Source organism: Adiantum capillus-veneris, chromosome 15, assembly GCF_014529385.1.
Source record: "Adiantum capillus-veneris isolate H3 chromosome 15, ASM1452938v2, whole genome shotgun sequence".
NCBI classification, from domain to species: domain Eukaryota; kingdom Viridiplantae; phylum Streptophyta; class Polypodiopsida; order Polypodiales; family Pteridaceae; genus Adiantum; species Adiantum capillus-veneris.
Genome location: NC_140945.1, coordinates 44,594,665 through 44,606,608, shown reverse-complemented (window position 1 = coordinate 44,606,608; position 11,944 = coordinate 44,594,665). Strand labels below are relative to the sequence as shown.

The window sequence follows — 11,944 nt, the reverse complement described above, 5'->3', positions numbered from 1 at the left end:
AGAGAGAGAGAGAGACAGACAGAGATGGGGGGGCGGGGGGGTGGGGTAGGAATGTATACCATGAAACTCTCATCTTTCAAAAAGAGCTCATCCTTCCATAGGTTGATTGATCCGGTTGACTCCTGCGTTGGTCGCTTAAACCAATCCTCCATATCCTGTTTACTAGTTGATGGCTTAGGATTATTTCAAATAGCTTGAAATGTGGCTTCATCAGGAAGGATTTCTTTATACTTTTCTTCCTTTTCACAGTAGAGTTTAAGGCAGTCCAGTGGGTTACTGGAGATCTCCATTGCCTCGTCATCACTATTGTCATCTGAAACAAATCCATTCCTATCCTCCTGAGACTTGGAGATAGTGGCTAGTGCAAAGCCCTCCCGCAAACAAAAAATACTTTGTATATCATGGAGGAAAATGTACGACCTATCTCCAAATTTAAACTCTGGCACTCCTAGTAGCATTAAGGTGGCTTGCCTCTCATTGAAACCTGACACATCTAGAGGTAGCTTGATATCTGAGGTTTTCACTGAGAGAAGATTGCTTCGTTTCACCTCTTTTGCTTCTTCTTCTTCGTCAAGATCAATGGACTCCTCTATCTCTGTCACTTCAATATATTCCTCATTCTTTTCCTCTTTTTTTCATCTGTTGGTAAATCTTGTCCCTCCATGACCTCCTTAGGATCTTTCATAAGACTTGTAAATAATCCATTTAAAAATATTAGAAATCCAAAGGACTCTCAAATCAGCTTGCACTCCCGATCATGTAAGCTGCACCAATGGGGCTTGTACATAAGAGGCAGCTGATTATACTTCTTGTAAGACTGTCTTTTAGGATCACAGTCTTTTAAATGAACTACCATCATTTCACCAACACTTACCCTGCCCTCTTGAGTGTGAAGATCAAACTTCTCTTGTTCCAGCTTCTAGTGTTCACTCTGTTCAGCTATAAACACATCAAGATTAAATGGAACATTAAAAATGCAGGAGACCAAATCAAACTTATCACCAGCCACCACAGAAGAAACTGCAAAATCTAAAAGCCTTTCATCAATCATTGTAGGGTCTTCATAAATAACTCTCTCTTTTTTCTTTTGGATTGTTGCAATACATTGGGCACTCTGCAAGGTGTTGAAAAATCCACTTCTCTCTTAAGTGAGTTGGGTACAGTAAATTTTGGAGTAGAAGGGGACTCCATTTCTACAGATGGGTCAGTATCAGGCTCCTCGAAACCTAAAGCAGGCTCCTCCAAACTACTGGCAGGCTCTGCACAGCAACACAGCAGTTATATCAGTGGGTTCTGTGAAGTCTACATTCCTCTTCATTGATGTTTTTAACAGCTCCGACAGTCTTCTTGGAAGATTTCCTTGGCCAACAATGCGCTCGGGATCTATTTTCTACCACTTCCTCCTATGTGATCTTATACCTGCCATTTATTTCATACTCACAAATATAAGTTTCAATGAGTATATATAAAACGAAGAGCACCAGATGATCATATAAGTTTTGAACCAACTATAATTAGGATTCTCACAATTGTTACCAACTAATCATATAGTCAATAAAATAAGATGATTAATATGGATTAAATGCAAAATTGGGCAAAACTAGGTTATGTATGTGAGGAGTAAAAGCTATACAAGTGGATCACGGCACGAAGAATACATAAACAAATATCCATATAGCTATTGGCGCGCCGTGATCCACTTAGTGGGCTTTCAGATAATAGAATAGCTACCAATACATCAAAGCAATTGTACTTTCAGAAAAAACATTTGTACAAAATCAAAAGAGGATCACAGCACGTGGAGTATGTAAATTAATGTTAAAAACACTGCTGGCACGCCGTGATCCACTTTGCAGGCTTTCATGCATTGAAATACCTACAATATTATTATACAAAAAATCCCTTTGTAAATATTAGAAGACGATAACGGCGCATGGAGTATGTAAACAAATCTTCATAACATAACTGGCGCACCGCGATCCAATTATGGAATTTGAAAGATGAAATGATCTTTTACATTTTGAAGCACACTTACAAAACACAACTTAACTAAGGACATAGTAAAATTGAAGAGATTGGCTTTACCTTTGGCAGGACTAGACATAGTTTTTGGAGTAGAGGTTTTGGATTGGGAATGTAGTTTTGAGTCTTCAAGCTTCTGATTTTTGCACCTTGAAGGAGGCAGAGGCCTTCTTAGGTGTCGCTTTCCCACTTCCTCACTTTCTCTCTCTATCTCTCAAGGCTTTATCTCCGTCTCTTTCGAGGTCTGTACTTAGCTTGACCAACCAGTTAATCTCTCTCTCCCTCTCTCTCTCTCTCTCATTATTCTCGCTCTCTCCTCTCCCCTTTTCATGCAATAATAGATATTTCCTTTGGCATTTTTAACGATGCGAGCCGCATATATTGAACGCGTGTTACAAGGACATGCATTTAATGGGCGGTAGACCAAAAAAGTGATTTTTAACAACCCAAAAATGCGTGTACATTTATAGTAACAAATGCACACTTGATTTCATGATGAGAGAGAGAGAGAGATAGAGAGATATAGAGTGAAATACAAAGAGAGAGAGAGAGAGAGAGAGAGAGAGAGAGAAAGCCTACATAGACGACCTCTGCAAGAAGGAGAGGGAGATAGCTAACGGAAAAAATGACCTATGTGAGAGTCGATAGAGAGAGACAGACAGACACCTACAGCCGAGGCATCCTCTGCAACCAAGACGCAAGGCTCCTACACGCGTTTTCTTCCATTTGAGTTCCACATAGAGAGGTATTTCCATAGTGATTTTTATATATGAAGAGTCAAAAAGAGATAGAGAGAGAGAGAGAGAGAGAGAGAGAGAGAGAGAGAGAGAGAGAGAGAGAGAGAGAGAGATCTAGAGTTGCTGATAGTCTGTTAGGTTTGGAAGCTAAAGACAGAGAGAGATCGATGGAGAGAGTGTGAGAGATAGTATTTTTGAAACTTTGCTTGGTTTGAAAGAAGAAGAGATAGAGACAGAGAAAGACAAAGAGAGGGATGTCATAAAGTGGATCACGGCGCGCAGTAGAGTGTTCTCTTTGCCGCTTTTGTGTCTGCGCCCCGTGATCCATACAAAGAGAGAGAGAGAGAGAGAGAGAGAGAGAGAGAGAGAGAGAGAGAGAGAGAGAGAGAGAGAGAGAGAGAGAGAGAGAGAGAGAGAGAGAGAGAGAGAGAGAGAGAGAGAAAGTATCCTACAAAACTGTTGAGGCTTGTTTCTTACAAGGCATGATATAGGTTACAAACTTTTCTCAATCCTCTTGTGGATCACGACGCGTGGACAACAACTAGCCTGGCTTAAAGATGAACCCGCGCGCCGTGATACACAAAAAACGGGGTGAGAGAGAGAGAGAGAGAGAGAGAGAGAGAGAGAGAGAGAGAGAGAGAGAGAGAGAGAGAGAGAGAGAGAGAGAGAGAGAGATAAGGAGATGGGAGGGAGGGAGAGATAGAGATAGAGAGAGAGAGAGAGAGAGAGAGATAGATAGATAGATAGATAGATAGATAGTTCTATTATCGTCCTGGGAGGTCAAATATGACCTATGGGACCAAATGAACATGTCACGTGGTGTGGGTGGAGTTCATAAGTGACTCTCGATGCTCAAAAATGGCTGAAAGGAGCGTCGCAATAGAGAGTCCACATCGTGGTTGGGAGAGGAAGGTATGTAGGGAGAGCTCATGGCTGAATATATGGGGAAAAGAGGACCTAATGTGGTCAAAAGCTGAGCACTCAAGTAGTGTGTGGTACTCACTCTCTCGCACTTGACGAGGGCATAAGGTGCAAAGTCGATGACACTCCTCGCCAGTGCCCCAACGTCCTGTCTCGCAGCGTAGAGAATGGGAGCTAAGACGAATGGAGGCAATGGTGAGAAAATGCTTTTGAACATTCTCAAACTCTTTCCAAGAAGACTTCCCGATGCTTCCACCCCACACCTCCACTCCATAAAGAAGCACCGGTGTCACCAATGTGTCAAAGAGGTACTTTTTGAGAGCCCAACACTTGATCTCTCCTGCATTGCACATGTTCTCAAATGCATAATAAGCCCTCTTTCCGGCTTCCAAGCGACGCATTGCACAATCCTTCCATTTATGATTGGATGGAACCTCAAGGCCAAGGTACTTGAAGTGATCTACCACTGAGAGAGAGAGAGAGAGAGAGAGAGAGAGAGAGAGAGAGAGAGAGAGAGAGAGAGAGAGAGAGAGAGAGAGAGAGAGAGAAGGAGATGGGGGGAGAGAGAGAGATAGAGAGATAAGGAGATGGGGAGGGGGGAGAGAGAGAGAGAGAGAGAGAGAGAGAGAGAGATAGAGAGAGATAAAGAGAGAGGGACAGAGGGGGACAAAGAGAGAGAGAGAGAGAGAGAGAGAGAGAGAGAGAGATAAGCAGATAGGGAGAAAGAGAGAGAAAGAGTGAGAGAGAGAGAGAGAGATAAGGAGAGAGAGAGAGAGACTCAATTTAATCATCATAATTGGGGCTTGTTGCCTAAAAGGCTTGTAGTAAGTTTCTAATTTTCCTCCTTCCCCTTGTGGATCACGATGCACAGTAGGCTATTAGCCCATGTCAAATTTGTGCCCGCGTGCTGTGATCCCAGAAAAACGGGGGGGGGGGGGGGGGGGGGGGGGAGAGAGAGAGAGAGAGAGAGAGAGAGAGAGAGAGAGAGAGAGAGAGAGAGAGAGAGAGAGATCCTCTACATTTTTCTCTTTCAGTGTAATGGCAAGAACCAAGGCAACAGCAAGGAAGACATGGAAAGGACCAGGGCTTGCAAAGAAAGCATGTGGAAGGTCTGGTAGTAAGAAGAAAACTTCACGTAAACCAATGAAGATATTGAAGGGCCCAAGAATGAAGAATATTCAAAGAAACATGGGTTTATTTAGGGAGATCAGGAAAGCCCAGAAATGTATTGAGCTTTGTGTCCCTAAACCTAAACTACCTTTTCAAAGAGCAGTGAGACAAATCTGTGAGGAAGCATGTGCTGGTACAATGAGGTGGAAGGCAGTTGCCTTGCTGTGTCTTCAAGAAGCAACAGAAGATTTTCTTTTGGAGTATTTTAATGATATTACCATTGTTGCTACTCATGCTCACTATGTGACAATAATGGACAAGGACAGTGAGACTCTTAAGAGAGTGCGTTGGAGATACGATAAGCTCCTTAACCCTAATGAGTTTATTGATCCCAAAATGAAAGATATACTGCTAATACCACCAGGCCGTCGAGTTCAAGGGGTTAAGATTCATGAGGTTACTCATGAGGTGAACACAAGAGCCAAAGCTGAGCACGAAGAGAGACGTCACTTTGAACCAGAGAAGTTAAAGAGTATACAGTCTGATGTTGCTGATGAAGAGGCCCAGAGGAGAAATTATGGGCAAGTTACCACAGAGCTAAATGAAAGAAACAATGATATTTTACACTCCATGACAGAGGGAATATTAGCAAGCATTCCCCTTGCTGATGGCAGTAGGCAATTAGCACTGGACTCTGTTGATATTGGGATATTGAAAGATCCAAATGCACAAATTACCGACTCTATTGTTTATGTATGCCTAAAGTAAGTGCTCATCTCTACCTTTAAGATCTTTCTTTGTTGGTACTTGGCCTCTAATAAAATCCTTGTTTGTGATTGTAGCTTAATAAAGAGGCAGCTCCCGCAAGAAACCCAAAATGAAATTTATATTTTGGATCCACAAATGTCTGTGCCACTCCGAATAAAGAACACCCCTCATGGCACATTGGAGAGATGGTTTGTCCATTGTCCAATGCTCCAGGTGACAACACTGGTGTTGCCATACGAATCAGGGAGCCTTGTATGCATAGAATTGGACAAACAAGTGGTATGGACTATCAACTCCATACAAGCAACACATTCAGAGATAAGAGTGTAAGTGTTGATAAAACCTTTAGTGTTTATTTGGGGTATGGTTGATGACCTGAATATTTTTAATAATAAATAACCTTCACTGTTTACATATGTATAAAAATATTACTTCATGTCTATGGAAAACACTGTGGAAATCATGAATTGTACAAGTCCACCTTTAAAGCTGTCAAAGTGTCTAATCAGACAAATCCAAATTCCTGTGGTTGGAGATGTCTTCTCCATGCAGAGTATATACTCCAGAGTTTTTTTGCTCTTCATCTATTTATGTCAAAGGTATTTCCTTGTTATGGTATGGACCAACATTAGTGCTATTATTATTAAATTACTGATCACAAGTTAACCTAATTTTGCAGAATGCTCTGGAAAATTATACATTGGAATATTTACAAAGGTACCGCGCTTCAATGATTCAACATCTACTATCTCTTTCAACCCCAAGAATTTTAGATGCAGCAGACAGTTTTGTCGATGACCATATTATAGCTTTAACAATGACTGGTGAAGAGGTAGTCAGGCCAGTTTCCAACACCCTAAACCAAATTCCTCAAACTGACCCCATATTAGAGGAAAAGACACAGGTAAGCTTTGCAGTTGGAGTGGCTGAATCCAAAGTTGGGGTTGAGAAATGTGAAGTAGACCAAGACCCTGAAAATACAGATGTAAAATGCTCCTCAGAGACGAAGAATGCAACAGAGGTTCTAGTCCAAGCAGAGGAGGATAAGGGAGTGCCAGGGGAGGAGGCCAATATTGCAAATCAAGGCCAGGAATAGACAACAGAGCAGGTTAACCATTCGGCCATGGAAACACAAGAGTCATGTACTACACAAGCACAAGAGGTGGATACCCTTGGCACAAGGAAACATCGACACTCAATAACAAAATGTCAACATTAGAAATGACCAGTATAGACTCTTGCTTCAACTAGATATGGTTGTTCCGGTAATATCCATTGTACTTAAATAATAAATGCTTTTTTGTTTCTAACTACTTATATGTATGCACACAATGGTTGCAAAGACTGATTATCTTGGATCTCAATGGATTGGTTCTACTACGACAGTCGTACAGAGTACATACAGAGTTCTCCAATTTACGTAGTTTCTGCTTAGGAAATGTCAGAGTATTAATTCAACCAGGCACAAAGGAATTTTTGGATTTCTTGATTCCAAGGTTTAGGTTTGCTATCTGGTCTTCAATGCAGGCCCAATAACCTGAATCCCCTTGTTTCCATAGTTTGTAATTTGGCTAAAATTCAGAGATAGGCTTTTCACTTTGTGTATAGTCAAAGACCATTGCGGGACATTTCCACCCAACTAAAGCTAATGTACCACTTTTCTACAAGCCCTTTGAGTAGATCAATGTACCTTATGATGCTTTCAACACTTTGTTGATTGATGACACACCACATAAGGGTTTACTTAATCCCTCCGGCACTACTATATCCCCACCTTCGTTTGAAGGGCATCTTCACGATTTTTACCTAGAGGACATTTTGGTCCCATACCTGTAAGCAATGTACTTAAGCCCATTGAGCACATCGGAACTTGTACTTACAAATGTACTTAGTAATTCATTGATTATACCTTAAATTGATATTGTCTATCTATCTATGTGTTTCGAATACTCAGAGAGAGAGAGAGAGAGAGAGAGAGAGAGCCTTGAGAAAACACTTGATATTAAGATTAAACTAGTAAAAAATGTTACATTTCGTTGAAGCCATTCAGGGATGATTACATAGGCACAATTTGAATACGGCCAGAGAGATCTCCACACAAAAAATGCTTCTCCCTTCATTGCATTACGCTTCGTCCATCCAGCAAGAAAAAGTTAACGGAGTCAATGTCGGCAGTCTCCTCCACTATGTCATGTCAAAGTTGCAAAAGATTGCATTGCTACCTTATTGTAATTATTATCATAAGTTTTAGGTCTTTGTCCACCACTTCCACGTCTATGACAACATTGTTTGACAAACTTGCTGTCTCTTGATCCATAAGCACATAGCAACCTTCAACAATGTGAGAACGCTTGTACCAAAAGGAGATTATTAATGTCTGTGTCGCAAGCATATACTTGACAATGAAAGTGTCAAGAGCAATCTTGCAACATATGCCATCTGTTTCTTTCACATACCACCCTCGATCAAGAAGCTTATCACACAAGAGGGAATCAAATGATTTGCAGAGCAGCATTGTTTTAGCAACATTTACTTTGAAGGTATGAAATAACTCAACAAAGAGACCAATAGGAAAAAAATTTGCAAGTTTCACCAATTTAGTGGGTACAGAGTTTTGGAGAGACCTCTGAACATCCCTATAGAGCCTGCTCCTCAATGCCTCGCTCATTGTTGTGTCGGGAACGGGCCAATCCACGGAGTTCCAGTTGGTTGGTAGTGGAACCTTCACCAACACTCCTCTCTGATTCCTTTGATTGATTTGGTAGAAATGGTCATAAAAGAAAATACCCTCGTCTGCCAGGCTTTTGCTAGTTCTGCCAACATATTGCAAGACTCCAATATGAGCATGGGTCACAGAGATGAGACCTATAATGCACTCTAGTGGCTCCCATTCCTCATATGACTAAGGATAAACATCTGTGAATGTAATAGAGTAGAAATAAATACAAACATCTGTATAACCTAATTATATAGCTGTGATAAGAGAAGAAAAAAACATATTCTCATTTGAAATTAAGATAACATTTATAGACGAGTGCTAAATAAGTAACTTACAGTTGCACCGTGGATTATGCACCATGGATACATCGCCGCCATTAGCAATCACATCAGAGTGAGTGAAAACATGTTGAACAAAGACTTCTTTCACAGTCTTCTTAACGACCTCGGCTTTGAAATCCAGAACTCTTGATTTCCATGCAAAACAAAATATGTTTGTTGCTTTCGAGCTTTTTCTCCTTCTTGGCTGCATAAGAACCCAAGAACCTTTGCTTATCCTCTTCTCTTGCCACCTATTCTCTGTAGTGAGAGAGTTTGAGATTGAGATAGTGCTTATGGTACTACATGGTCTTCTTGGCACACTAATGGTGAGGCTGGTTGGGGATAGTGTAGAGCAACCTCTAGAACTTCTTGGGCGGGTAGAAGACAAATCCATAGGTAAAATGGAGGTAGAATGAGGTTTGAAAGCCTTTCATAAAGGTAGTTGATATCTTTTAATGAAGGGAGAGAGCTAGCTATCAATCAGTAGTCAGGTGTCATGAACTTGACGGCTACTAGCAGTGGGCCCTACTTGGTAACATCAGGAAGTTACCTTACAAAACTGGGACAAAACTCAATATTTTAAAATGTTTTCTTTCATTTTTGTGTTGCTTTCCATGTATTTCTATGTTACGTAAGCTTGCTGCTCATTGGCTGCGCCTTCTTTTCTCTCTCTTCAATAAGGCCCTCCAAATGACCTCCAAAATTTCCTAATGAGGGTTGCAGGAAAACACACACAACTTGGAGAAGACGAAGGAAGCTCAAGGCACACAACGGAGAGTGTAGTACTTAGTGTGCAATGGAAAGATAGATAGCCCTAGAATGATGGGCGTATATACAATGCGCGGGGGAAAACCCTCCTAGAGAGGGACAAAGTGCCTTGGCGGTCCTAAGTGTGTTCACACACATCACTACCACATGTATATAGTAACAAATCCTCCCTAGAGTGATGCGGTGAACGAGAGCTGGTACATGAGTAAAGGGAAATGTCATGCCCTGAGGACATGATCACTCCACAAAGGGGAGTAAGCTCAAAGCTTTGCAGAAAGGTTTGAACTTCTCACAAGACAATGCCTTTGTGAAAAGATCTGCAAGGTTGTCCTGTGTTGGCACATAAGACAAGCTCAACTCTCTTGCTGAGAGCCTCTCCCTGACATAGTGGTAATGCACCTCAATGTGCTTTATGAAATCATGAAAAATTGGGTTCCTCGCAACTGCCAATGGCTTTGACTGTCCGTGTAGATAGTGTTGACAGTGTCCTGTCCAACACCAAAATCATTCATAAGGCCAATTGTACCTGTGAAGACTACCATGTACTCAGTCTCATAACTAGAAGTGGCCACAGTAGGTTTCTTCTTGCTCAACCATGGTATACATGAACTTCCAAGCATGAAACAAAAACACTTGTGGACACTCGCGTGTCAAAATAACCAGCCAAACCAAAAAATCATGTAAGTCTGGTGGCAATGATCCCCCCTTAGGATAAAACTAGCCAAGATGTAAAGTTCCACTAAGGTAGTGGAAAATCCTCTTGACAGTTTGCCAATGCTTAGACCCTGGGCTATGCATAAATCTACTGACCTGTGAGACTGCAAACTAAATATCCGACCTTGTGTTGCATACATAAATTAGGCATCCAACATCAGTTTGGTAAAGAGTAACATCTGCAGGATCACCAACATCATGAAGACTCAATTTCAAACCTGTTTCCATGGGAATGGCAATAGGTTTGCAATCCTCAAGTCCAAAATTACATAGCAATGTCTCTATGTAACTTTTCTGACACAAGGCAATACCACCATCACATTGCTTAAACTGTATACCAAAGTAATGATGCAACAACCCCAAATCTTTCATCTGGAAAGTAGCATTCAAATCAACCTTAAATTCAGCAAATGTCTCTCATTTGGTTCAGTGATCAGCAAATCATCTAGAGAAAGAACCACAATGAGAAGTACATCACCCTCACTCCTTACATACAATGTGCTTTATATTGGACTGCTATAAAAGCCTTGTTTGACCAAATGAGTGTCAACCTTCTCATACCAAGCACGAGGATATTGCTTCAACCCATACAAAGCTTTGTTACATTTGCACACCTTATCCTCTTGTCCTCTCTTGACAAAATCGCCAGGCTGTGTTACATAAACTTCCTCAAATATGTCACCATTTAAGAAAGCAATAACAATGTCTGATTGATGTACATCCCAACCAGAATGAGTTGCCAATGCACATAGAATACGCACAATAGTCATACAACGAGTGGGATAAAAAGTATCTTCATAATCTATTCCTTTTTGCTATGCATAACCCTTTGCAACAAGTCAATCCTTATAGCGATCAATCTCACCATCTGCCTTGCATTTCAACTTGTAGACCCACTTTGTACCAATGGCCTTTTTTCCATGAGGCAAATCACATAAAGTCCATGTGTCATTTTCTATAAGTGGATCAAATTATGATTGCATGGCAGCCATCTAATTTTTTGAATTCTATGCTTCATCAAAAGATAGAGGTTCCTCAACATCATTAAGTTAGACACAGCCAAATCATAACAATTTGATGCATAAGATGCATGGCAAGAACTTGAACAAGTACGACTAGACAAAAGTGCATCCAATTTACTGTCACGCAATGTATGCACCAATCATTTTGGCATACCTCCAGCCGGATCATTTTCAGCCCTTTCCTCATCAAGTACATCATGTACATCTGCATCAGTAATAGGTTGATCTATAACATTTTCAGAAACACCCATTGGATGTACATTTGCCTCATTGGAATTTACATTGGAACTTCCACCACGGAAAAGAGGCAACAAAGTGTCATAAATGTCTTGTGAGCTGACATTACTATCTCTAGTTCATGAGAGCAAGGGCTGAACAGAATCTTCCACAAACACAACATCCCATGAAACTAGAATACGCTATGTTTGTGAATGAGACAACCTATAATATTTGCTTACAGCACTATAACCAACAAAAATACAATTGACAACCTTATCATTCAATTTTTTGCGTTGTGTTTGTGGCACCAAAGCATATGCCAAACAACCAAAAACACGCATGTGCTCAATAGAAGGCTTTCTATCATGCCATGCTTCATAAGGACTAATCAACTGCAAAGCTTTTATAGGATACTTGTCTAGTAAGTACATAAGGGGCACACAGGATGGCCTCAAGCCAAAAGGAATGTAGTAAAGCTTGCATTTTGACCATACATTGTGCCATTTTTGTAAGTGACCTGTTTTTCCTCTCAGTAACACCATTTTGCTAAGGTGTATAAGGCACTGTACATTAGTGTTTTATCCCACGACTAGACAAAAATGCATTAAATTCATGAGACATATA

The 11,944-nt window shown here is 40.9% G+C and overlaps 1 pseudogene; it reads right to left on the bottom strand.

Annotated features, from left to right (window-relative positions):
- Positions 1–7,776: 7,776 nt before the first annotated feature.
- Positions 7,777–8,991, bottom strand: LOC147440599 (uncharacterized; annotated as a pseudogene).
- Positions 8,992–11,944: the final 2,953 nt, after the last annotated feature.